This window comes from Pinus tabuliformis, chromosome X (genome assembly GCF_031772625.1).
Source record: "Pinus tabuliformis cultivar Carrire ecotype Pingquan chromosome X, CPIR1, whole genome shotgun sequence".
NCBI lineage: Eukaryota > Viridiplantae > Streptophyta > Pinopsida > Pinales > Pinaceae > Pinus > Pinus tabuliformis.
The window spans coordinates 857,580,712-857,586,651 of record NC_142308.1 but is presented as its reverse complement, the minus strand read 5'-3'; the positions used below and the strand labels follow the sequence as shown (position 1 = coordinate 857,586,651).

The following is a 5,940-nucleotide window of genomic DNA, read 5'->3' as shown; positions in this document are numbered from 1 at the left end:
TCTTTTAGCCATTGAACTCTTGATTTTTGTCTCCAAAATATTTCCTCTTGTTTACATAAGTCCTCCCAATCCTGTTGATGCTTGTTGGCTTGTTCATTTCTTTCCCCATCAAAGCCATCTGTGATAAGGGTTTGATTAAGTTCTTGCATTTTTCTTTCAACAACTTTTTTCGCTTCAAAAATATTTCCAAACTCATTCTTATTCCAATCTTTGAGCCTAAGCTTGATGTGTTTCAATCTTTTGTGTAATAGAAACATTCTCGTTCCCTGGATCTACAGATCTTCTTTCCACCATTTTTCAATGTTGCTAATAAATTCTGGATGGGTGAGCCAGATATTTTCAAATCTAAAAGGTCTGTTCTTTGGGGTTCCAATGCCAGTAACCTCAAATTGAACAGGCCAATGGTCTGAGCCACCGAAGGGGAGAATTCTCACTGTCATATCAAGGCCTGTGAGCATAAGGTCCTCTGAGATTATGAACCTGTCTAACTTTGAGGCTACTTGAGACTCTCCTCCTCTTTTGTTGTTCCAGGTAAAGAGGCCATTACTTGTATCTATGTCAACTAGCTTCATGTTGTCTATAAAATTCTGAAATGCTATAGAGTCTCTGCTTATAGTTCTGGTCCCACTTTTTTTTTTTTCCTGACAAAGATTTGATCATGTTAAAGTCCCTGCCCAGAATCCATGGTATTCCTGAATGTCTATCTCTTAGATCCTCTAGAGAAGTGAGTAGCCTGAGTTTATCATCAGGTCTTTGAGGGCCATAAACGTTTGTGATTAAATAAATCTCCCTGTCTCCCACAGGCTGAATAACCACTGATAAATAATTCCTAGATGCCTCTACATCCACTATGCCAATCTTTTGGGGGTTCCAAAGTGTAAGAATGCCTCCTGCTGTTTTGTCTACCTTGACTTCTAGAAATTCATATCTATTGAGCCATTTGCTGTGTATTTCTCTTATTTTTTGAATTGAACATTTAGTTTCCTAGATAAAAATCATATCAGGAGTTTCTTGTTTCATTCTATTGTTAAGAATCCTTTGTTTCCTTTTACTTCCTAGACCTCTAATATTCCAAGATGTGAACTTCATTAAGAAAGATTTGTAAAGGAGTAGCTGGTTAGATCTTTCATCTTACCTGAATCTATCATCAGTTTTCCACATTCCATCAGTAGCTCATTTTGTTTTTTTTTTCCCCTTTTCCTTCCTGGGTTTTTGGGAGTGAGTCCTGATGTGGTTTTCATGGTTTTCACCCCTTCATTGTCTTGCCTTTCGAGGTTTCTTTTCCCTCCCAACCCTTTAGCCTAAGTTCTCCATAGAAATAGTTGTTGCACTCTATTAAACTCCTCTTGAGGTAGTGAATCCACACCTCCCATGGTCCCCTGTTTCAAGAATCTTTCCAGATCTAGGTGTTCTCTTTCGAGAATATCCTGCAGTTCATGATCCTCTGTTTCCACCTCACTCGGGGTCATTTCTTGGTCCATTTCTAGTTCCATGTTGCTCAACATAGTCCCATTTTTCTGGTTAATGTCTTGTGTCTTCTCACTATTTTCTTCCTTTTCCTTCTCCCCTAGGCTACCCTCCATGACCTGATCTACCTTTGTTACCTCTTCCTCTTCTTCTAGTACTTTGTACCTATTCGGACTTGCTTGTTGCCCCTCTGTGTGGTTTTTCTTTTGCAACCTTTTACCTCCTTTTCCTCTATTTCCCACTTTATGAAAGCTTTCAGTGTCTTTCCCTACTGTAACTTTACTTCTGCTCTCTGTTTTGTTGAGAGGGAATTCTCTGAATAGATGCCCATGTTCATGGCATTTGCGACATCTAAAAGGAATATGTTCATAATCCATTATTTGCACCCATTCTTCATCAAAAACTTCCAGGATCACCTCATCTGGTAGAGCTCTAGAGAGATCCATCTCCACACATATACGGGCGAAGGAGGTGTACTTTCCCCTTCTGGTTGCCTCAAATATTTTAACAAAACGCCCTAATTTATTTCCTATTGCTGATAAAGATTCTGGTTGCCAGTAATCTAGAGGTAAGGAGTAGAGTTGTACCCAAACCGGGACTGAAGTGAAAGTCTCGCGCTTCGGGACAAAATTCATCATCCAAGGCCGCATATAGAGGCCTGCAGCTGCATAGAAGTAGGGTCCTCCTTCAAACACCCTGTCTTTATCCTCGATGTTAGTAAAGACTACAGTAAAGAAACCCTTTGACCCAAGATGTAGGTCTATATCCCCTTTAGGTTTCCAGTGATATTTAATCCACGCCTGTAGCGCCTTCTCTGTGGGCCATAACCCCATGAATTTACAAATGATAGCATAAGTCCTCATGTGATCCCTATGTGCCTGCAGTGTTGGATCACTTAATACCACTCTGGGTGTGACCGCGGTCTTAGGCTTACATGGACCCTTTTGTTTTTTGTTTTCTGCTTCCTGTTTCTTGTCCTCTTCCTCTTTTTCTTTTAATCTGTCTTCCTCCCTTTTATTAGTCTGCTCCTGTGCATCGTCGATGTTCCCTTTCCCTCCTCTTGAAAGACCTTTTTCAACCTCCAGTGGTTTCTTGCCTCAGCTGGAGACTGCTTGACTGTAGGAGGGAGTGGAGCTCCCCCCTTTACGCCCCTCCATGGCGTTCAATGCCTGAATAATTTTTGTAAACCCTAGCTCTTACCAGTCGTCGCTTTTCATCGGATCCCCTCACTTTGTTTTTCGCTTTTCAATGTTAAAAAAAAAATCATAACTCATTTCACAATCAAAACATTTTATAAATATTTTATTTTAATTTAATTTATAACATTTTTTTTATTAAATCTATAAGCAAAAAGATTATAATTACTTATGAGATATATCTAAACCCTATATCCTCACTGCTACTAAAATGAGCCTAGATCCATTTTAACTCTGGAGGGATCAAATCTTCTCAAGGGAAAAGAGATTTGATCCCTTTCAACGCTTGGTAGATCCAGAGTTATTAAATAGACCACACGAGAAAACAATACCATAGGAAAAACCATGGATTAAAAATACTATGGGAAAAATTATGGGTTAAATTGAAAATGTTATTCTTTTTTTATTTAATTTAATTTAATTTAATTTTGTTTTATTTTGACTGAGTCAAAATATTAAACATTATAACATCTCTATCATACTTAGCTAGAGAGCTCCTCTCAATGAAATTAAAATTCTAGAAGTCCTATTATAAAATAGATATGCCTATTACTTAGCTAGAGAGCTCCTCTCAATGAAATTAAAATTCTAGAAGTCCTATTATAAAATAGATATGCCTATTACTTAGCTAGAGAGCTCCTCTCAATGAAATTAAAATTCTAAAAGTCCTATTATAAAATGGATATGCCTATTACTTAGCTAGAGAGCTCCTCTCAATGAAATTAAAATTCTAGAAGTCCTATTATAAAATACACATGCCTATTAGGAAAGATATAATTGTAAATAAAATGAAATTAAAATTCTAGAAGTCCTATTATAAATTACACATGCCTATTAGGAAAGATATAATTGTAAATAAACTTAAATCAATAAGATAAACTTTCTCTATACAACTTTGAGATAATCAGACAATGAAATTAAAATTCTAGAAGTCCTATTATAAAATACACATGCCTATTAGGAAAGATATAATTGTAAATAAACTTAAATCAATAAGATAAACTTTCTCTATACAACTTTGAGGTAATCAAACATTGTATAGAGAATGCTTTTCGTGGTAAAAAAAACATTGTTCACCCCAACCAATATGAGATCTTTAGTTTCATCCTCTCGCTGAAATTAAATTTAACACGTGGCTGAGATAAAACTACATTGTTCACCCCAACCAATATGACATCTTTAGTTTCATCCTCTCGCTGCAATTAAATTTAACACGTGGCTGATCTTAAAATTTAAGACGTTGTTGCTCTGTCACGTGACTTCTCCAAGTCTCCACAACAAGTCGGGTTTGTCTTTTGCCAATTATTTCAGGGCCATCCCATCTTGCTGCAACGCCTTGGCGGATGACATCATAAACAACACCACGAGTGAACTATCATCACGAACAAACAACCATAAACAACACAACCACCACTCTGATATCCTATCTCGTAGAATTCCCCTCCAAGATCAGCGCACACCTTGCCTGAAACACCCTGCAACAATAGCCAGGCAAATTTTCACAGCCATAAACAACACATCCACCACTCTGATATTCTGGATCGTAGAATTCCCCTCTAAGATCATCGCATGCCTCGCTTGGAAACGCCCTGCAACAATACCCAAACAAAATTTGAGTTCGCATACCAAAATGATGCTCCCGAGTTTCGATCCCGGGCTAGGAGAGGAACGTAAGAGTGAAAATTAAAGAGGGGAAAAGAAAGAAAAAACAAGAAAATATTGCTCGAAGCATACACAACATGTTATCTATCAATCCCCCACTGTGGGAGAGAATGGGGAAGGCGAATCGACCTTCAATTTCACTTCAACGCAAATGTCTCCTTCTCACGCTTCCCCTCCCACAATATCGCAGGCCTCCGCTGGCAACAGTCTTCGCACAAGATTTTCATCACAGATTATTATTATCCCTCCATGGATGCCCAAAGACACAAGTTCAAACCCGTAATTTCTTTCTGATAAAAAAGCTTTCAGAAAAATTCTAAGAGAAATGAGAAGGCTCTTACAATTTTGCAGAGGAATGGATGTCGACGCTTGGGTTCGTCGCCATTGCTCGCCCCCTGTGCTGCGAAAACCTTTGGAAATGATTGGTGAGCCTAATGGTGCCCAATGGTAGGGGATTGTTATGAGTGTGAGGAAGCCTGCTGTGACATGGAACTGAGAAGGGGAGAGCCAGTGATGCCTGCATTTTCGCTATTATCTTTTGTTGCTGCGCAAGCTCAAATGGACACGAGGAAATTTAAAGTGGAATGTTTTGGAAAAATATTATCAACACACTAAATCATCAGTTCTCTCGACGACCTCTTACGTAAGTCCTGCCAATCCAACCCGACTCCAACCTCAGACATTGAGATATCGATGGCGTTCACATAGTCCCTAGCAAAATCACGACCAAAAACAGTAAATTTAAGGCTTTTCTGTGACGTTTCAGTGGGCTTCACGATGGGAGACATCATTGCGATGAAATTGAATTTTCGGATCTCCCCTCAAGCTCAAAAAATGCGCTTTCAAACTAGGCTTGAGAGAAGGGTCTTTGGAGCAGACCAACTGCCAGACACCAAGGGTTTTGTTATTCATTCAAGAGTAGCCATAGAGTTAGACAGAAGGTTGAGGCAGGTGTCTTTTTCCATAGCAGATACGTTGCTCTTTTACATAAAAAAGGGTGGATGTGTTGATTTTTTGTGTAACAGATGGACACATTGCCCGAGAATGTGACATATGGATGATTGTTCGGGTTAGGTAGGGATAGGGCAACAAAACGAAGATTAAAAACAAAAAATCCCAAATGCACAAAAACTTTCGACAGTTCACGGGTGTTTTGCAAACAGGATTACTTTGTTTTGTCATTAGGATGTTCATAGATTACATCGTTGTTTTGAGCATTTTCACTTCTTTATTTTGTGTAGCCAATTGTTTCAATCAAGAAATACAATCTCTTTTGGCTTTTAAAAATGGTCTGCATGATCCCACGGGGCGTTTGGTTTCCTGGAGTGTTTCAGTGCGCTGTTGCGACTGGGAAGGCGTCTCCCGCGACAGGCTGACAGGGTGTGTGCGGTGAATTTGCATAATTTCAGGTTGAGTGGTGACTTCTGTCCCATAGTACTGATGGCTCTGCAGTATTTAGATGTTAGCTTCAAGAAATTTCCAAACCCATGTATTCCTCCAAATATGGATCTTTTGAAAAGCAACCTGTCCACAACATGATTCACAGGGACCATTCCATGGCAGCTCGGAAATATATCTAGCTTGACAGGACTCGATTTCTCCTCCTAGACTTCTA

General features: G+C 39.0%; 1 pseudogene; it reads right to left on the bottom strand.

Annotated features, from left to right (window-relative positions):
* LOC149142415 (SUPPRESSOR OF ABI3-5-like) overlaps positions 1-5,113 on the bottom strand; it is a 56,461-nt pseudogene extending 51,348 nt beyond the window's left edge.
* Positions 5,114-5,940: the final 827 nt, after the last annotated feature.